Source organism: Tamandua tetradactyla, chromosome 6, assembly GCF_023851605.1.
Source record: "Tamandua tetradactyla isolate mTamTet1 chromosome 6, mTamTet1.pri, whole genome shotgun sequence".
Lineage (NCBI taxonomy): Eukaryota > Metazoa > Chordata > Mammalia > Pilosa > Myrmecophagidae > Tamandua > Tamandua tetradactyla.
Window position 1 is genome coordinate 169,350,917 of NC_135332.1, and position 22,818 is coordinate 169,373,734.

Genomic DNA, 22,818 nt, shown 5'->3' on the forward strand with positions numbered 1-22,818 from the left:
TTTTTACAAATGAGGAAACTGAGGCCCAGCGAGATTAAGCAACTTCCCTAAATTTGCCCACTTCCAAGTGATAGAGTCTGGATTACCACCTAAACACCAAGTTCAGTGCTCCTGGGAACCCCTGGCCTGTGACAAAGGCGGCGTTTACCACTCCCTGCCTGCCTCCATCTCCTTTGTATCTACAGTGGCACCCATGGACCTCTGTGGGTCTCACCCCACATAGTTTATTTCTCATCCCTACTATACCATAAGCCTCTGGATGGTAGGGGCAGTGTCTTATTCATCTCTCTATTCCAAGCTCCTGTCACAGGATCTGGAATATGGTAGATAAAAAATATGAGTTTGGTGAATGAATGAGTGAATGGTCTATCATGGACATATAACCAGGAATGGGAATTGCTGGGCATTAGTTTAACAAGCTAACGCCAGACTATTTCTAAGTGGTTGTACCAATTCCCGCTCCTGCCAGCAGTGCATAAGAGACACTGTTGGTTCCATCCTCTCTAGCACCTGGTACTGTCAGACAGTACATTACAGATGACAAGGTATTTATGTTCAATTCATATTCCTCTTGTCCCTCTTAGTGATGGTGTGGGGTGACCACAGTTTTTACCACCGATTTCCCGAGTAGTATAAGATATGAATCTGACTACATCAACCCTTTCAGTGGCCTCCTCTGTCTTTGACCTGGGCTCTACTTGTCATTCCAGCTTCATTTCTCTCTTTTTTTAAAAATGGTTTTTAAAACTAATTTATTTTGGAACCCATAGATTCCGAACAAGATGTCTGAGCCCTTGTAGAGCTGCTCAGGCGCACAGTCCTCAATTGGAATGCCACTGTCAACAGATCCACATCAAGCAGGTCCACCGAACCCAGCTTACAAGAATCTGCAAGCATTCCTAGAAGGAGTTCCACAAGGAGCTCTGGCCCAGGCATTGTGTCACTAGCCATATCCAAAACAGAGACCAGGCTGGAGGAGACCCCAACAGAGGATTGCGCCCTCCACCTATTGAACCTGAAGAAACGGAAGAGACCAGACAACCCTGATGACAAGAGTGAAGCAACCGATGACATATTTTCAGGTATAAGGGAGGTTCGAGATAAACTTTCTGAGAAGATTAACTCTGTCCTAAGTGCTGTTGAAAAGCTATCAAAATTTGTGGGTGCAAAGTTTAACCATTTAGATGCAAAGATAGATAAGCTGCAAACTGACATCTCTTTCATGCTTTCCAGATCCGTCCAAGGTCTGCCTCTCACTAGAAGATCTATCCAAGCCTGTTGCCTGATGAATGCAGCCCACCTCCAGCTGTTGCTGGCCCTTCCACTCCTCTTGCTTATGCTACATCTGAGTCATCAAAACCAAGGGATGACTGGTAGCTGCAATACCTCCACAACTGCAATCAAGTGCCTTACACGCGGTACCCCTCAGCATCTTACACTAAATTGTACTGTCCCCTGTGATGATCAAGATCAACATTATGAAGTCACATATAATGTAACTATTCAGCACCCCCTACATGTGAAGTATGATGCACAATTAGAGTGACATTATGTTAATATCACAAGACATTAACTGCTGCAAGACAACTTTTGGGTTTGGGGGCATATACAATGACTCAAGATCCAGCAAAAGGATCCTACCTTGACAAGGATGTATTTTTGTCAAAGAAATTCAAGAAGACCCACACTGATGTAATTATTGGTATTGTCACTATAATATCACAACAGAAAAGTGGCTATGTATGACAGAGAATATATCAATAAGTGCCTTACTTAAAGGACACCTGTACTGTTCATTTGAGAACTGCTCAACATTGATGTGAATAAAGCAACACAATACACGTCTATGCACAGCAAAATCCACATCAATAATTATGCCATCTGCCCAATATTATTTGTAAAAAGATGCACAGTACAATAATTAATCATGCAAGTATCATGTTACATGACTTATATAAAGAGTTTGACCACGTCAATGGAAGTATTGTTGGATGCTACATCAGGGACTTGTCTTTGCACCCACCACCACCACAAAAGATCCACAACACATCAATGAATTAATTCATAATAATTTATATCAGGCATATATTGCTTGTCAAATAATGCACATTATTCTTCCAGCACTCACCACTCCTGGAACACACAATACTGTTGTAGCGGTGGCCGAAGAACAAGTCAATCACTGGCATCATAGTTAGTTCCACTGCTATGATAATGGCTCTGTATAAAGATACCATGTAGGTTCTTGGAAATGGCAAATGATAAGGCATACTTTCCAGTGGTCTACAACGACACCAATGCTATCTTAATCCATGGACAAACAGACTATATAACAATGCACCAAAAATAGGGATAGACCAATATATCACACTTCAATTATACAACATGAAAACAATCATAGGAATGACAGGCTCAGGAATTTGTCTTCATATCATAGCACCCCAGCTTGTATCCCTTTTATTATGCTCAATTTGAGTTACCTGATATGCATACAGATTTTAAAGCAAGCTCCCTTCCCATTGATCCTGTATACTATACTATCAAATGATGAGCTGACTTCTCTGGGGCACTGTATGCATTCTCAGACCAATCTGTCCACCTAAATAATGTGCCTTGGAAAATAGGTGTTTTAGTTGTTAAAGCTGCTGGAAATGCAATATTCCAGAAATGGGTTGGATTTTATAAAGGGAATTCATTAAGTTATGAGTTTACAGTTCTAAGGCCCTAAAAATGTCCAAACTAAGGCATCCAGAACACACAGGTGGTTCAGTGGTAGAATGCTCTCTTTCCATGAGGGAGACCCAGTGTCCTAGTTTGCTAGCTGCCAGAATGCAATATGCCAGAATGGAATGGCTCTTAAAAAGGGGAGTTTAATAAGTTAACTAATTTATAGTTCTAAAGCCAAGAAAATGTCCCAATTAAAACAAGTTTATAGAAATGTCCAATCTAAGGCATCCAGAGAAAGATACCTTGGTTCGAGAAGGCCAGTGAAGTTCAGGGTTTCTCTCTGAAGTGGAAAGGCACATGGCGAACACAGTCAGAGTTTCTCTCTCTGGAAAGGCACAATGCAAATATGGTCAGGGTTTCTCTCTTGGCTGGAAGGGCACATGGTGAACACAGCGCCATCCACTAGCTTTCTATTCTGGCTTCCTGTTGCATGAATCTCCCCAGGAGGCATTTTCCTTCTTCATTTCCAACGGTCGCTGGCTGGCGGGCTCTCTGCTTTTTGTGGCTATGTTGTTCTGCTCTGCTCTCCCTGAATCTGTTTCTCTTAAATGTTTCCCCTTTTATAGGATTCCAGTAAATTAATCAAGACCCACCTGGAATGGGTGAAGACATGTCTTCACTAATCCAGCTTAACAACCATCTTGATTGAGTAACATCTCCAGGGAGATGATCTAATTAAAGTTTCAAATATACAGTACTGAATAGGGATTAGAAGAAAGGCAGCTGCCTTTACAAAATAGGATTGGGATTAAAACATGGCTTTTCGAGGGTACATATATCCTTTCAAAGCCACACACCCAGGTTCAATTCCCAGACCATGCACCCCTCCAAAAAAAAAATGTCCAAACTAAGGCATCCAGAGAAAGATACCTCGACTCAAGAGAGGGCTGATGGCTTTCTTGAGTGAAGATTACCTCTTGTTGGTGCCTTAATTTGGACACCTTCTATTCCTTAGAACTGTAAACTTGTAGAACTTATTAAATTCCCTTTTTTGAAAGCGAAAAACAAACAAAAGAGGGCTGATCACGTTCATGTTTGGGGTTTCTCTGTCAGCTGGAAAGGCATAAGGCGACCTCTGCTAGCTTTCTCTCCCAGCTTCTTGTTTCAAAGAGCTTCTAGGGGTGGGGGTGGGGGGCAATTTTTCCCTGTATTTCCAAAGGTTTCTGTGTGGGCTCTGAGGCTTTTTCCAAAATGCTTCCTTTTTAAAGGACTTCAGTAAGTGACCCACCTTGAATGGGGGGAGACACAATTGGGTGGGTCACATCTCCATGGAGACAACTTAATAAAAAAGATCCCACCCAACAATGGTGAATCCGGATTAAAGAACATGGCTCTAACATGGCTCTTCTGGGATACACAACAGTTTCAAATCAGCACAATTGGTTTGCCCTCATTTTCCTCCGTTAACCTTCTTGGATGAATGCGTGACCTGACTTAATGGGCAGCATGACTAGGTGGCATCTTGTATCTTGTAACTCTGTGTATCCTGCTTGCCAAATCAATATTCAGATGCACAGAATATGGTATCTTAAAAAATATTTTTTTATTAGAGAAGTTGTACATTTACAGAATAATCCCATATCCCCGCCTCATATACACACTTTTCCCTACTATTAATTCTTTGCATTCGTGTGGTTCCTTAGCCACAATTGATGAGACAATATTATTATAGTTATATTATTAACTACAGTCCATAGATTACATTAAGTTTCACTGTACTGCACAGTCCTATGTTTTTTTTTTTTTGTAATTTTTACTCTGGTGACAAATATATGACCTAAAGTTTTCCCTTTTAACAACATCCAACTATATAATTCAGTGGTTTTAATACATTCACAATGTTGTGATACTATCACCACCACTATTACCAAAACTTTTCCATTGTACCAACCAGAAACTCTAACCAATTAATCCAATTATCTCTTGACAACACCTCTACCCTTTGCACCTGTCTCCAGTTAGTGGAAATATTATCTACCATTTTTTGAGTGTATATCAAGTACTGGACATTGTGCTGGGCATTTTACATGGATTGTCATATTTAATCCTCTCAACTGCCCTATTTCCAACTACCCTACCCTATCCCTCAGGTGAGGAAATGGAGTCTTGGAGGGTTTAGGTGAGTTCTCAAGGCACACAGCTAGTAAGTGATAGGGACAGGTTTTAAACATAGGCAGTTTAATTCTGGAGTCCATACTTAACTAAAACATATATTCCACTAAATAACTGCATTTTACAAGTCCCTGTATTCTTTCCCCTCTTTGCAGCTGTGCTTTATCTGCTCTGGATAACTGTTTATTCCATGTCTCACCCCGACTGCTTTGTTTTGCTTGGTAAACTTCTTCTCATTCTTTGGGACTCAAGTCAGGTGTCACCTACTCCAGGAAGCCAAGGAAAATCAGGAGCTCTGGCAGCCATCTTGCTACCCCCAAAGGAAATAATTCTGAAGATGAAGTCTAAACTGGCAGGATGAGAAAATTCCAGAGAAATGGAACTGCAGCTCTAATGCCATCATGAGCCTCTGAATCAAAGCCTTGCCAGAAGCGTCCTGCCCCCATTACATTCTCCTTACTGCTTCAGCCATTTTGAGTTGACGTTTCTGTCATAGGAAATGGAAAGCTCAGCACATGATACAGATGCTGTAAATTAGAGCATGTTCATGGAAGGATGAGGGTGAATTGGGAAGAACCAGGTTAAAAGAAAACACTTGGGGGTGGTGGAGGTGACTATCCAAGGTACCTTCATCATAGAAAGAGCTGTCTTGTGGAAAAGGGAGCAACCTATTGTGTGTGGCCCCATTGCCTGCTGGAGAGCATTGTCTGTGGAGAATTAAAAAACAGTGATAAAACTGACAAGAAGTCCATTGGCTTTATTAGCACCACATCTGGGAATTCTAAACATCTTCATTGATAATATACGCCCTTCTGATGGGTCAGACAGCTCCCACTACGCTTCTATTGCCAATGAGGAGAAACAGTAGGAAGCTAAGTTTTCAACTTTGGTAAAGAAAGATCTTTCCAGTAGGCAATAATGGAATGTACTGTCTTAGGAGTTGATTAATTATCCGTCACTGGCGAGATACAAATAGAAGCTGGAAAGTCAGTCTTCTGGGATATTAAGTAGATTATTAAATTCAAAGACCTCTATAGCACCAGCCAACTCCAGGAGTCTATACAAGAAATGACAAGTGAATGATTGAGAGAAGCTCTGTTCAAGTTAAAAGTAGGTCTTTGAGGTAAAGGAAGGGATTTGGGGTCTTCCCCATTAGGATGTGAGTATCACTAAGACAGAAGGAGTCAGGGTCAACTGCTTGAGTGCTAATGCCCACATGGGTATTGGAAATCAAGCCACACTGACAACCTGGAAAGTGAGAATGAAATCTGTGCTTACTAGTGGTCTGAACATGTCAAGGGTTTTGGAGCCAGGGCATGAGCTCAACAAAGTAAGGGCCCAGGATCCAGAGAGTCATGTAGGAGAAAACCCAAATATTAGGAAAGGAACCCCAAAGTATACATGATCCCTTCACAGCAACCTCGGGCAGATTATTTAACCTCTCTTCAGAGCCCCTACCTCAATGGGCTGTATAAGATTACATGAGTTAATAAAGTACTACACAAATGTTTGCCATTATTATATATTTTTAAGGGGCAAATTCTAATGTGCTGACATTGTTACGAACCATCTTTCCCAGAATGAATTTATTTCTCATCCAGCTCCTTAACGGCTACTGAATGGTTTTGCTGAGATTAAAAGTTTTAATTTTTTTCCCAATATAATACTTCAGTGTTCACAATTAGAGTATGTTTAACATTATATATTGTTTATTTGTTCATTCATTTGTTTGTTTATTCATTCAAATACTAACTTGGTGCCTACATAATTCTAGAAACTATACACAGCCCTAGAAATAAATCAGCCAGTAAAAATAAACCAGATTCCTGCTCTCATGAAGCTATGGTCTGACTGGGTCAGGGTGCTAGTAGGGAGAGGGCATAGGACAGTTAATAAAAATCACATGAATGCAGGTAAAAATCACAGCTAGCAAGAGCGATCAAGGAAGATAAGCACCCCTGTGAGATTATGAAATTAGGGAACACTGGTCTGGGAGTGGAGATGTCCCTGAGCACGTAATGCTTGAGCTGGGATCTAAAAGTGCATTAACCAGGGAGTTAGGAAAATTCCCAGCAAAAAGAACAGTGCTTTTGAATGGACTAACATCCATTAACAAACATTTACAAAGTGATGACCTTGTGTCAGGCATTCTGCTAAGAATGTTATGTTTATTATTTCACTTAAACATCATGTCAACTGTTTGAGGTGGAAATTATCAGTCCATTTTATAGACAAGGAAATTGAGACTTAGAAGGATCCAGTAATTGATGCATGGGCACACATTTTATAAGTAAAATTCCAACACAACCCTGTCTACCACCAGTACCTGTGTCTTAGTCTTGAGAGTAGAACTGCCATATTTATCATTGTATCTAGAGCCTGGAACAGTTCTGGCATGGTCAACATTCAATAAAGGCTGTTGAACTGAACTGAATAAAATTGTGTTGAGTGAGAAGAAAGGCCCCCATGAATGATGAGAATGGGGATAGACTGGGTGTGGGTAGAGGGAGGAGCGGGTAGGGTTTCAGGAAGATGAACCTTCATAGCAAAACCTGCAAGTGGAAATAGACAAGGACCGAGTAGGGAGACTGCTTAAAGGTCACTTTTTCCTTTGATAGGTAGTGAGCTCTTCATCATTAAAGGCATTCAAGCAAGATTGAATGGCTACTTTGGCCCAAACGTGGTAGGTCTAAATTATCTTTCAGACATTGTCTAACCTAGGACTGATCTAATACAAAGAGTTTTCACAAACACATGAGAAAACTTCACTAATTCCCAAAGTCTCTTGCCTGTGTGGGAGACTAGGTAGAATGGTGGAGTGAGTGAGCTGGCAGTCACTGAAAGAACTCAGACAGCATGACAGACATGAAGGAAGATGGAGCCACCACCTGGCTACCAGATAACTTTCAAACCACAGCCTTAGACAATAGAGATGAATATGCATCCCAGCACCATACAGAGCAAATAGCGTTCAATGGGCGGTAGTGTTTCTTATGTTAGGTACCCAAATAAAAGAAAAAATTGCCATATCACTACTTTTATTTTATAAAACAAGGCATTTGTTAAAACTGATATCCAAGAGGTTGAGGAATAAATTATTTTCCTTCCCTGCCAAGAGATTGTCCTTGGGCATCTGCAGGGGTTGATTTTGGCAAGAATTGCGATTTCATTCCATCTTCCTCACGCAGGTTAAGAGAATGTTGCCAGAGGTCCAGGTCCCAGGCCTTCTCTGAATTGCAGAATTGGAGTTGTGTGGTTTCTGGAAATGGATGCTTGAGCCCCGATTTCCCTTTTCTGTATTAAGAGGATTATCGACCTACTTAGGGTTTCAAAAGGTAAAAATGAATCTTCAGGTTATATTTGCAAATTCCAGCTCTTCAAAGTACAGAACCATAATTCCTTGTACACTTGGGCAATATATGATTCTATCCCCACAATATTGCATGAGGAGTGTACCCTTATTATCTTCACTTCACATGTGAGTAAACTGGAGGCTAATTTTGCCCTAGGTTATGAGGTAGAAAGTGATAAAGGCTATGGTCTCCTTCCTCTCAAATGGAAACATACTATGGCAATTAAACCCAGCTTTACACGTCATTAAGAAGTGGATGCAAATTCTAGCTCTACCACTTTCAAGTTGTGTGGCTGTGAGCATTTAATCTCTCTAAGGTTCTCCCTCTTTAAAAAGTCTCTTTCTTGGTTCCTGGATGCTGTGGTCTCCATGATCTCCCTCCCAGGCATCTGATTGCTCCTTCTTTTCTTTTGGGTTGACTTGTCTTCTTGCCTCATGCATTAGAAGTTGCCAAACAATTCATTCTCCTTCTTCTTGTCCTCTTTTCCTTGTCAGTCTTGGTCACTGTGTCATGGGAAAAGTGAATGAAGATTTCCATATTGGCTCTTAAATCTTCTACTTGGAAATATGACATATCATTTGTACTCACATTTCATTGACATAGCAAATCACAGGGCTATATCTAACTTCATGATAGGATGTGTCCTTGAAGGAAAAAAATCAATGATGAGGAACATATCAGAGACTTTGAAAATGTCTTGTGGAGCTGCTATATTCACTTCAGAATCCTCAATTATTGCTTCTGTCCAGAAGACTTATAAATCTGTATTTCTCATTCATCATAAATCTTACAGCTGGTCATGTTGCCCTCTTTTCTTTGGCTGCTAGGATGTCAGAGCCAAATCTTCTGTTCAGCCCTAGCAATTTTATAGGACCTTCTGGTGTGAAGATTGTGCATTAACCTTATAGCTTAAATTTAACATTACTTCCCTTATTTTTTTTCATTTAATTTCTCTATCTACTTTTTTTATCCTGTAGTGCATCTTTGTGAGGACTACTCAAATCATTTTCTTAATGAGTGAGAGTGTAGATAAATGCAAGAATATAAATTTACCATACATTGATACTATATTTTCAGTTCTTTTCTCTCTTTAAGTGGTAATTCACCACTGGAATGTCCTACAATCACCTCAGATGCAGTTGAACTTATCATCTTATCCTGTACCCTCCCCTTGAATCTGAGCTGGGTTGTGACTTGCCTTTGTTAATATAATTCAGCAACAGTGACAGTGTGCTAGTTCTGAGCCTGGGCTGCAAGAGGCTTCACAGTATTTTATTCTCTTTCTTGGAACTCTGCCCAGTTGCCATGTGAACAACCTGCTGGAGAATGAGAGATCATGTGGAGTAGAGATAAGTCATGCCAGCTGAAGGCAAGGTAGACCAGCTGGCCCCTAGCTGAGCCAGCAGCTGACTGCAAGCATGTGCATGTATAAGCTGAGAATTAGGTTTAGACCTCCTGAGTTTAGACCAGGTTATCAACCCACAGAATTGTGAAATAAATAAATATCAGTTATTTTAGGGCACTGATTTTAGGGTGGTTTGTTACACAGCAAAGCTAACAGATATATCAAGCTTCCATCTCCTGAGTGGGTTACCTTTGAATCTTTTCCCTGTCCTTTTGATGTTGGCTCTTGAATTTTTTCCTTCTTTATATTTCCACTTTTGTCCCACTCTCCCCCAGTTCTGGCTTCTATTTCTGCAAAAATCTTCTATCTAGACTCCCCACCTCAGGTCTCATTCTCCAATTCATCATATGCATTATTGCTAAATTAATCATTTTATAGAGAAATCCAATCCATCATTTCTCCATTAACATCTTTGATGACTCCCTGTTACCTACCTAATTAAGTACAACTGGCCAAGCCAGCAGCCTATGCTGTTAACAACCTACTAACTTAGCTCCCAAACATCTAAACATGCATCTTAACATCCAGTCAAATGAGTCACTCTGTTGTCCAGATATACCATGTATTTTCCCAATGCAATGTCTTCAATCATGCTATTTATTCTGTCTGAAATGCCCTCCACCAACTCTCTACCTGTAGGGACCCTTCCCATTCTTTAAAACTCATCTCAAATATTTTTTCTTTATGATGCCTAGCCTCATCAACCAACCAAATGAGAGTATCCTTTTCTTCCAATCTCACCACTTAATTTGTCTTGTACTATACATTTTTCATATAGTCCTCTTGACTTTCTAACATTTAGGGAGCTCCTGGGGGACAAGGGTCACGTCTTACTTGGCTTTTTATCTGTAGCACCCAATTCTACCTGCCATGATTTGGGATTGCCTTCATTCTGAAGTTCTTCATACATCAATTTTAATACCTATAAAGCAGGAGCATATGCAGGCCTGGTCTTCTTTACTTCCTCCATCATATCTTCAGGGAGTGTTTATTTTAACCCTCTCTCACAGCATAGCTTCAAAATTCTCACTCTTCACAATCTCCACTACCTTGGTTCAGACCCCATCATCTCTCATGTCAACTATTATAAAAATCCCCATCTATCCTAAAATGTGTATGTTTCAATGGCTTCTCAAGGGCAGAAAATATAGTCCAAGTTTTTTTCAATGACATAAGAGGAATTATATGCTCTAGCTCCTGCCCATCTTTCTTATTTTGATGCCTCTCAAATTCTGTGCTTTCTTCTGGGCATGAATTCCTTCCCAATTGTAACCTAGGAAAATATAACAGGTCACACAGCAGACATCCATTGTTTTTGTCTGCCCGTACTTTATCGCTTCTCTGGCTAACATATCCTACCCTTCTGACAATAGAGATGGCACATGTCCTAGCCTGATAAAGTATTTCACCTCCTTCCCCAGGATGAAGTGGTATAATCAGAGTCTTTCCTGAGATGTTCAAAGTTGAGCTGAATGAGAGGAGTTCCTTTCTTTTCTTATTCTGAAGATAGAAATTGAAAGCTTAAAGCTGCCCCTTTCCACTATGTGAAAGAAGTTGTCAGAAAGAAAAAATCCAACACAGGGAGAGAAGCAGAAACAAGATACTCAAAGCCTGGTCTCCACACAGCCCTGGGCTTCCTGGTTCTTGCTTCTGTGTTAATGTCAGTCTTGTTTGTTCAATTCTTCTTTCTATTCCAGGAACCTTTCCAGGATCCTTTGTTAAATGAAAGCATTTGGTTACTTTCTCTCTTTCCAACTAGATTGTAAACTCTATGAGTACAAGAGCTATGTGAATTTTGTTCGCTATTATTTCTCCAGCATCTTAACTAATATTTATTTATTAACGGAGAGCCAGGTCTATAGGGTAAAGGAGGGAGGAATTAAGACCTCCCGATGGGCTCCCAACAGCCCACATAGATTGATAACAAAATTCAGTAGTAAAAAAAGGGTCCATCTCAGCTTCCTCTGGACTCTATGAGGATAAGTGATCATCTAAGAATAAGATTTTCATTTCTTTAATGGATGTGTCAGTTTGAAGCTGTTATGTACCCCAGAAAAGCCATGTCCTTTAATTCTCATTAAAGGATACTGCTGGGTAGAATCTTTGTTAGTGTTTCTATGGAGATGTGACCTATCCAGTTGTGGGTGGTAACTTTTTATTTATTTATTTTTAACTTTTTAATTGTATAATATAACATATATACAAAGCAAAGAAAGAAAAAAGCAATAGTTTTCAAAGCACTCTTCAATAAATTGTTACGGGACAGATTCCAGAGTTTGTCATGGGCTACCATACTATCATCTCAGATTTTCCGTTCGAGCTACTCTAGGATGCTAGAAGGAATAAATATTTTTTTTTTATCATAATCAACTTTTTTTTTCTTTCTTGTGAAAAATATGTACAAAAAAGCAATATATTTCAAAGCACAGCACAGCAATTAGTTATAGAACAGATTTCAGAGTTTGGTATGGGTTACAATGTCACAGTTTTAAGTTTTAACTTATAGCTGCTCTAAGATACTGAAGACTAAAAGAAATATTAATTTAATGATTCAGCAATTACATTCATTTGTTAAACCCTACCTTCTCTGTATAACTCCATCATCACCTGTAATCTTTCTATCCCATTCTTTAGGGGTATTTGGGCTATGCCTATTTCTAACTTTTTCATGTTGGAAGGGGCTGTCAATAATATGGGGTAGGGAGACGGGACTAGCTGATGATCTGGAGAGCCTGGCCTTGCTAGGTTTCAGGACTTGTCTGGTCCAGGGACCCAGCTGGAGATTGTAGGTTTCTGGAAAGTTACCCTAGTGCATGGAACCTTTGTAGAATCTTATATGTTGCCATAGGTGTTCTTTAGGATTGGCTGGAATGGTTTTGGTTGGGGGTTGGCAAGTTATGATAAGTGGCAATGTCTAACTGAAGCTTGCATAAGAGTGACCTCCAGAGTAGCTTCTCAACTCTATTTGAACTCTCTCTAGAGTTCAAATCAACTAATGAACTGATACTTCATTAGTTACACTTCTTCTCCCCCTTTTGGTCAGGATGGCATTGTTGATCCCATGGTGCTCGGACTTGACTCATCCCTGGGTGTCAACTCCCATGCCGAGATGGTAACTTTTGATTAGAGGGTTTCCATGTGTCTCCACGCATTTAAGGTAGGGTTGCTTACTGGAGCCCTTTAAGAGGGAACCATTTTGGAAAAAGCTTCAGAGCCACCAGAACTACCAAAATGAACAGAATGGACAGAGCCCCAGGAAGCCATTGAAGAAGCCTGGAGAGAAAGCTAGCAGATGTTGCCATGTACCTTTCCAGTTAAGAGAGAAACCTTGAACATCATTGGCCTTCTTGAACCAAGGAATCTTTCCCTGGATGCCTTAATTTGGACATTTTTATAGGCTTGCCTTAATTTGGAATTTTTCACAGGCTTAGAAAGTAAACTTGTAAATTATTAAATTCCCCTTTATAAAAGCCATTCCATTTCTTTTTTATCACATTCTGGCAGTTTACTAACTAAAACAATGGACTAGAATGCAATACTTCCATATAAATGGGAAAAACATTATTTTGCAAATATCATTTTTGAGGGGAAGGATCTCATAATATTTATAAGACCTGAGTTTAGACTCTCAGAATCCTTCTTCCCCTTCTTGGGAAGAACTTAAGGAAGAACTAAAAGAGAATTGAAAACATATGCTCACATCAGACTTGTACACAAATGTTCATAACAGCATTATTTGTAATAGTCCCAAACTGGAAACAATGCAAATCTCCAACTGTGGAAAATAGAATGTTCCATATCCAAGCATGGAATATTATTTAACCTTACAAAGGAATAAAGTACCAATACATGCTACAACATGGATCAACCTTGAAAACCACCTACCACCATGTAATTATGTGAAGTGAAAGAAGCCAGACACAAAAGGCCACATCATTGATGATTTAACTTATATGAAATCTCCAAAATAGGTAAATTCCATTGAGAAACAAAGCAGATTAATGATTGCCAGGAGCTGGGGGTAGAAGGCAATAGGAGTGACTGCCAATGAGTATAGAGTTTCTCATTGGAGTGATGACAATGTTCTGGAATGAGATAGTGGTGATGATTGCACAACCTTGAGGATATACTAAAAACACTGAAATGCACACTTTAAAAGGGTGAATTATGTGCCCCACTGATTAACACTAGAAATATGAATTAGTTCACGCAAGGATTACTTCAAAGATATGATTCTTATATAAAGAATGTTTAAGTCTAGGGTACAGGGGGAAAACTGCTATTGCATGCTATGAGCTATGTCCAAAAGGAAACCATCAGCACTACCACAGTAACAGCAGATGTAAATAATAGGAAGAGGGACAAGAGTTAAGAGGAGGTTTAGATTCCCATCTGGTGAGGGTGTGTTTATTGGTTTTCTTTCTCTTGAGAACAATAAAATTACCTAAAATTGAGAATGTTGAGGACTGTGGACTTTGGTTCATCTACATGATGTCTGATGAATGCAGGTGGATGAAGGATGCACAGATGGAGAAGTAGATTGGTGAACGATGGTATATACTTATGAACAAAGGTTGTGCTGCTATAAAAAGGAACAAAGTCATGAGGCATGCAACAATGTGAATGAACATATGGGATATTTGGTGAGACAAAGTAAGCCAGAAACAAAAGAACAAGAACGGTATGGTTACCTTTAGAAAATGCTTATTAGAAAACAGGAGCCTAGGTCATAAGCTTTTAGAGCAGACACATTAAGTCCGGAGTGGTGATTACTATTTCTGGATTTTGAGAGGCTGTTTTATATATATATAACCTGATATTTAGAGATAAGAACAAAGCCGAACAGGCTGGGGTTAAAGTAATTCAGAACATAGGGGTAAGGAAGACAGTGTCTGTATTTTAGAACCTCACATAGTCTTTAAGACCAATGGAAGAAAGTTTGTTTGGTCTGGAACTGAAATTTTCTGTAGTGCATAATCTAATTCAATCTATCTATATAACTCATTTTGAAAAAGCTGAAACACAGAGAGCACAGAATGAGAAAGAGGTCCTTTAATCCTGTAGAGATTATTGTAATGTCTGGATATATTCTAGAGTATATTAAGCAAATAATCAAAAAGTATTGGCAAAGTCCCCTAAGGGATAGGAGAAAAATATGGAAGTATTGAACCTTACCATCAGGGAATCCCCTGATACTGTGTCAAACTTTAGGGAAACTGAAATCAATAGGCTATGTCCTTGATCAGGAGGCTTACTCTTGTGAAGCTTATGTAGGTAGTGGGGAAGTTTAGACTACCTGTAGCATGCCTAAGAGTACTTCTGGAGCCTCTTTTGTTGCTCAGATGTGGCCTCAGTCTCTCTAAGCCCAGCTCTGCAAGTGAAATCATTGCCCTCTCCACTACATGGGACATGACATCCAGGGATGAAAGTCTCCCTGGCAACATGGGAGATGACTTTCAAGGATGAATCCAGACCTGGCACCTGATGGATCAGCAATTCCATCCTGATCAAAAGGGGGGAAGGAAGTATAATTAATAAAGTGTCAGTGGCAGAGAGAGTTCCAATAGAGTTGAGAGGCTACTCTGGAGGTTGCTCTTATGCAAGCTTCAGGTAGATCTTGCTACCTATCATAACCTGCCAACCCCCAACCAGAACCATTCCAGCCAGTCCTAAAGAACACGCAGGGCAATATATAAGATTCCACAATGGTTCCATGCACTACAGTAACTTTTCAGAAACCTACAACTTTCAGATGGGTCCCTGCTCCAGATACATCCTGAAACCTAGCCCAGCCTCTCCAGAACATCAGATAGTTTCATCTCCCTGTGCCATATTAGTGACAGATCCTTCCAATATGAAAAAATTAGAATTGCCATAGCCTAAACGCCTGTAAAGAGAGGGATGGAAAGATCAAAGGCAATGGTGGAGTTATACAGAGAAGATAGGATTTAACAAATGAACATGAATGCTGAATCATTAAATTGTTATCACCTTTATTCTCCAGTATTAGAGCAGCTAGAAGTAAAAACCTAAAATTCTGTCAAACTCTGAAAACATGTTCTACAACTAATTGTGGTGCTGTGCTTTGAAATTTATTGCTTTTCTGTATATATGTTATTGTTCACAAAAAAAGGAAAAAAAAAGTCGATTGTGATGATACAAAAAAGTATTTAAGTCCTCTAACCTCTTATATTCTGGAGAAGCTAGAAGGAAAAATATAGAGAGCATCGTATGGTGGCCCATGACAAACTCTTTGATATGTCTTGTAACAACTCATTGTAGAGTACTTTGAAAACTATTGCCTTTTTATTCCTTTGCTTTGTATATATGTTATACCATACAATTAAAAAGAATTTTTTAAAAAAGGGCAAATTAAATGGTATGTCATTTGTGTCTTAAATTTAATTATGTTCTTAAGAGCAAAAAGGAGGACTCTTTGTATCTTTTTATCTTTCGTATCCTATACAGACTCTCACATGAGTTTTTATTGTGATCAGAGTTTGATTCTAGAGTTTTGACTATTGGTCAAGCCTTTCTAATGCAGCCTTGCCAACGTGAGGATGTGTTAGGCCTAAAGAAATGATTTGGAGGTGAGAGCTGATACAGTAGTCTCTAAATAAGAATAATTAGAGACCTCCATTGGGAGGAGTGAAAAGGAAGCTTGGAGTCCTCCTCACCCTTCCTGGCAACACTCCCAGTCTCAGCCCCACTATCTGTATTGGGATCATCAGGACTCACCCACCCCATCTCTGATAAGCTCTATAAGAAGACCCCAGGTCATCACCCAGATTCTGTACATTCCTTGATCTGATCCCATCTCCTGTCTTCCCACTTACCAGTACATCTTCCAGAACCCATTGATCACTATTAGCAAAATCCTTTGTACACTAACAGCAAAACTTTCTGTTCCCTTCACCCTCTTGCATTAACCAAGTTATGCCCCCTCCACCAGGGCCACCAACTTTGAAGATCATGTGAAAAGATGATACCACCCACCACCTCTCCTGGTTGCCATCATCATCAGACCCCTGAGTGACTTCCTACTATTTCTTGAAGACTCGGGTTTCTGGACACTGTCATCCTCTCCATCACTACTACTGACCTAATCCTTGGGGCTTCAGTGTTCAGCAAGATAATCCTCCCATCCCTGGCCTCTAAGTTCCTTGATCTCTCCTCCTCCAAGGTTCTTATATTTCAGCTAGCCACTGCCATGGTTATACCCTCAACCTTATCATTGCCAGCATCTTCAGCCCCATCTGTAATCTTAATATCCATCCCTCCCCCTGATCACAACCTCCTATCTTTCCAACTAATGCCTTCTGGTATCTAATGGCAATAATTCTTCAGCTCCATCAAGATCTTCAGTTCATTGAGCTCACCAGCTTTCAGCAATAGGGACCAGTTAAATAAATCATGGTGTGTCCATGAAAGTACAACACCGTCAAGTACTGATTCTGGAATCAGGCAACCTAGGCTCTTGCCCTACTCCTGCCACCTACTGGCTCTGTGACCTTGGGCAAATTATTTAACCTTATCAAGCTTCAGCTTCCTGTAAAACAGTGATGAAATCTCTTAGGTCTGTTTGAGGATTGGATGAACTACTGAATGTGACTGACGTGGTGCCAGACTAACATGGAACTCTCAACAAAGAAGTGTGGCTATTATGGGAAGTGAACATTATAATTTTTGGTCAGCCAAGAAACTACTTTTATTCTTACAGTAATAACATCTCAGTTTTTCTTGAGACACAGGTCTTTCCTAGTGCAGGAAAGGGCTGATTCCTGACCCAGGCTGGCCAGTCAGAGCAATCAACCCACTGACAATAGTGACTTGACCAAGCTAAGCCAATAGGAGACTTATTTGCAGGAATAGTTGTCACAGAGAGGTCCTCTGCTGGAGTGGGGGTTGTAGGTCCTAAGCATGCAGCAAATGGACACCCCCCCGCCCCCTGACCTGAGCACAGCCAATGCAGAGGAACACAGAGGGGAAAGATGGAGGGAGGCTGAGTTCTGAGGAGGTCGTTTGAGTCTTTGGGTTCAGCCATGCTTAAAGTCAACTTCTGGTCTTTTCAGAAACAAGGGCCAACAATTCCCTCAACAATGCTTAAGCCAGGGAATTCACTATTCCTCAGAGTTCAGAGAATTACCGTATTATATACTGAAATACTAGTCTGCCATTGCAAATGGTGCTATAAAGCAACACTGGAATACATAGAGAGAGGCTTATTGTATATTTTTATTTGAGAAAAGCAACTTAGAGAATAATATATTTAATGAGAGTCCTAGTTTATAAAAAATATACAGATATACAGAAAGAAATCTGGAAGACATCTATGACATATGTAAACAAACAATATATATGTTAATTATATTTGCTTAGGTATACACATCTATATTAGATTTTTAAGAGTAAAGGGGCTGTAGGTGATTTGTATTGGGGGGGGCTATATTTTCTAATTTCTTTTCAATGTACATAGATCGTTTACTTTTTTAAACAAAGTTTCCAAAATGAGAAAAAGCAGCTTTCCTTGACATACTATGATCAGAGCATTAAATTCGACCTATCCTGGTGGCCCCGTAAGTGATGACGCAGAGGGCCCGGGGCTGGGCGAGCCTGTTCTCCACTGTTCCACCGTGGGTTTGTGGCTCCAGGTGAGCCAGGCCTTACAACCTGGCACCAGTCGGAATGACGGCATTGCAGCTTACAAGCTTAAATACTCTTAGGACAGTTGAGAGTTTAGAATTAATCGAGTCTACCCTCGTGGGAGAGGGGTAAGCCATGTGTACAGAGCTTTCAAAAAGGATTAATCATGACCTTGGGAATTGTGTGTGGTGGTTGGAGGAGCTACGGGAATATTTACATGTGGTATTATTATCCAGCAGGAAATGGCTGCCTCTTCTTTGCAAAGTTATGTAATCATTTTCATAGCAGAGAAAGGTGGTTTTGCCCACATTTGTGAGAGAAGCCGTGGATCCAGATATAAGTGACTCATTGAGAGGTACACAGCAAGAACTGAGTTGTGATTTAGGGTTCTTGACTCAGTGCCCTGTCCCGGTGCCAATCTTTTTCTATTAGGGCTGCTTCGGACATGTGTAGGCTGTCTCAAACACAGCCAGGCCTCCCTGCCTCCCCTCCTATGGGAGTACTTTAAACATTCATGTCAAAAAGAGTTTTTCCAGATTTTTCCTTTTAGAAATACTCCAAGTTCTTTCCTGCAGTTTATTCCTATCTGTGTCCTCACTCAGGGAACCAGATTCACAGTATGCCTGCTACTGTCTCTGGCTCCAAATTGGGGTTACTGCTTGGAAAAGTCACTATATTGTGTAGTGGGGTGCTTAGCCTTTGGGAGGTTGTCTTAATGTCTTCTCCAGGTGTTTAACCCTCTCCATGTTAGGTGTCCTTCTCAATCCAGCCTCAATGCCCTACTGCCACTCATCCCCCTCTGTGCATGCCGTGCACCAACCAGCTGGACCAGGCACTGCTCATTTGCCACACGTGCCCCCTAACTTTGCAGCTGGAATGCCTTCCTGCACCCTTCTCTTCCTAGTCATGCATCATTTTCTCAATCATTTACAGAGTGCTCACTCCAGGTCAGATTGCTGTTCTAAGGCTTTACAAATCTTAACTCATTTAATCCTCACTGAGACCTTAATGAGCTAGATATCATTACCCCATTTTATAGAAAGTGAGACATGACACTTGCTGAAGAGCCCCAAGTTAGTAGGTCCTGGAAGCAGGGTTTTATACCAGGCAGCTAGCTATAGAGTCCACTCTCCTTTGCTCCTTTCCTCTGCTCCCTTTAGCCTCCTGCCCTGTGAAGTTACCCCAGGACATTTTATAGGCATCATCCTCTTAATGCCCTGTGCTCCCAGGGTGCTTTGCTGGCCTCTCTAGGATCCCTTTGTCTCTGGGTGGGATTTTCATCAGCTGTGGTCTCTCACCAGTGGAAAGCTCCATACGGACTGGGATTTTGGTTGTTCATCTTTGCATCCTCAGCATTTGTGCTTCTGGATCCTTGCCTGATGCTTTCAATTCTGGAGATGTGAAATACGTAGAGGTTAAAATCAACTGAATCTAATGAATTAGAAGTTCTCATAATGAATGACTCTGAAGACGCTTCCGGATAAGGTATAACTTAAGCACTTAGAAAATACAGGCAATTCTCATCTGTCCATGAGCTGATTATCCTCTTTAGGATTTCTCAGGCTCCTGCCTCTCTTTCCATTTCTCCTGAACTTTTGGTCACAGCTTGACAGAATCACTGTAAGTGAACCAAGCAATGAAAAGCAGCCCCATCTCTTACTAGTTCTGTGACTTTGGGAAACCCAGTTGAGCTCCCTGAATCTTGGATTCCTCAGCCATAAAATGGGATCAGACTCACACTTAGGGACCTCGCTGAGTTGTGGTGAAAACTAAATGAGAGACTGTGTGCAAAGCAGCAGTTCCAGGACCTGGCATCACTTCTTTCTTACTAGAATGCTGATCACCCTCAAATCTTCAGGACAGAGTTGTACTGAACAACAAGGGTAGACAAGTTGGGGCCACATCACAGACAATCTTATAAATGTCTTGGTGGGATGCCTAAACCTGCTTCTGCAGATCTTAGCAGCCACAGAAGTTTCTTTGAGAAAATAAGTGTCCTACCTGTGAGAGAAAAGTAGGTGGAGTTGTGTTTCTAACCTGTTTTCTCCATTTGTTCAAACAGGAGCCGTGCTGTAACAATGGCACTGAAGACTACAGAAGCACTTTGGGGGAAGAAAATGAAGCTGCACAATCACTGGAAGACATTTCAAAACATTTTATTGTCCCCATAAGATTGGATTCAGTTTCACAGCCTGCGTTTGATGGCCCCACAGGAGCCCAGAAGCAGAGGCCAGAACTCAGTGTAAGAAATGAGTTTTTGAGATCGAGTTCATGGGGAAGAAAAGCTTTTAAATTGCTTCATTTGCCACTGGGTTTGTGCTTCCTTATTAATAAAAAACTCACTTAAAGAAACCAAAAAAGAGATCAGGCTTCAATTAGAGATAAAAATGAAGCCAATTGGGTCGGGACTAAGGTAAATTAGAATACAGGGATAAGGATGATATTGTATTTTAGAACTTCACCTACTATATGAGACCAAAAGAAGGGAGGTTTGTTTTGTTCAAAACCTAAATTTTCTATAATGTATAATCTAACTCAACCTGTCCTGTTAGAGCATTTAAACAACCGAAACAAATGGAGCCTAGAATGGAATTGAGGGCTTATAATTCTGTACAGCTCAATGTAGTTCCCAGAGTATGTTGGGCAGATAATTAAAAAGTATTGACAAAGTCCCTTGAGGGACTGGAGAAAAAATATGGAAATATTAAACTTTAGCACCAGGGAGAAATCCTAATACTGTCTGAAATATTAGGGACTTCCAAGTCAGTAGGCCAGGACCTTGATCTTGAGTCTTGCTCTTATGAAACCTATTTTTATAGCAGAGAAGTCTTTCTGTAGCCAGTAAAGGCTCAACTTTATCAGCCTTCTTGAACCAAGGTATCTTTCCCCGGATGCCTTTGATTGGACATTTCTATAGACTTGTTTTTAATTGTGACATTTCCTCGGCCTTAGAACTATAAACTAGCAACTTATTAAATTCCCCTTTTTAAAAGCGTTCTGTTTCTGATATATTGCATTCCAGCAGCTAGCAAACTAGAACAAATGCTAAAATAAATAAATAAATAAATAAACAAAACTGAGTCACTGTCCAGGTTTCCCTTGAGACAAAATCAGGTAGTATTTTACCTGCCCAACAACATTTCCTTCTCTTGTGGTAACAGCACCTTAAATTTTTATTTTGAAGAGCCCCTGTACCATGAGATTCTAAGCCTGTGAATTTTTAGAAGGGTCTGATTTTATACTCCGGCTTCTGGAGAAGAGGGGGCTACACATAAGGTAGCTTTAGTCAATCAGAACACTCCACCACCTTCCCTTCCCTGTCTCCACTGTGACTGGCTGAGGAGTGCATGCAGCCCCTAGCAGTACAGAAAGCCAGCTCCCGTGCTCTGCCAGGGCTTTTGGGAAAAAAGACACGGGTCTCATCTGGGATTGCTAACTAGGTGCAAGGCAAAACAGAAGCTGCTCACGACCATCTCAAGTACTTTACTGGAAGACCCTGCCACCCACTAAATAAAGGAAGCACACACAGAGCAACTCGGAGATGAGAAGTGGAATAAGACACTGTTTAAGCCCTGACCCAGGGCTTAAACCCAGACATATCTGACCTAGATTTCCCAGAAACCAAACCAGCTCTGGAGCAAACACATTCTCAGTCTCTCTCTCTCTCTCTCTCTCTCTCTCTCTCTCTCTCTCTCTCTCTCGCTTAGGCCATTTTGAGATGTTTTCTGTTACTTGCAACTAAAAGGATCCTAATTCATAAAATCATTTCTCACAAAAAAGGAGTGGGGGCAGGTGGAGGAGGGAGGCCTGGGCACCAGGTCAGCCCAGGAGGGCTGCCTGCTGGGGGAGGTCAGCTGTTACAGCCACAGGCAGAATCTGGTTCATGTCAGCCCCTCATTCCAGCCCACTTAGACGGGTTTGAACGTGGACTGAGTCTTCTCCTAGCAGGAAGGCTTGGCGTGTCTGATTGCTTTTCTTATAGTATGGTGATGGGTTTAACAGGTTACCTTGCCCTGCCATATTTTTAAAAATAGAGAAATGAATTTTTAACTCGGAATAGAAATTACTAATAGTGAAATTCAGGCCACACTGAACCAGATAGTTTGGGGAATGAGGTCCCTTTCCCAATGCTCCTTCTTCAATTTCTACCATTTGGGGGCCCACCCTTTTCATTTTTCTTCAGGACACAAGTTACAAAGTGGTGTCCCCGGAACCCTATCAGTAGAGATGTGTTCTGTTTGGCTTGCAGAGTACTGCCATTAAAAAAATTGGGACCAAATGTTTAAAAATCAAAAGATTTTATCTATATTTCCAGATTATCTTTTTTTTTTTTTTAAATGGGAAGGCCTGTCCCCACTGGGCCCACTTTCCTACACAGCAACACTAGGCTCAAGCTGAGGAGCAGCTGCCCCTTTACACAGCTGTGAGTGCCCCAGGCTGCCACAGTCCCCACCCAGCTGTGTCAATCATTGAGGTCACTGACTGACACCTATAATGATTTGATTACCTGGAAATGTCTCAAATTTCCCCAGACGCTCTGATTTGACTGAGCACCTGCTTGTGGATTTATGTCACTAT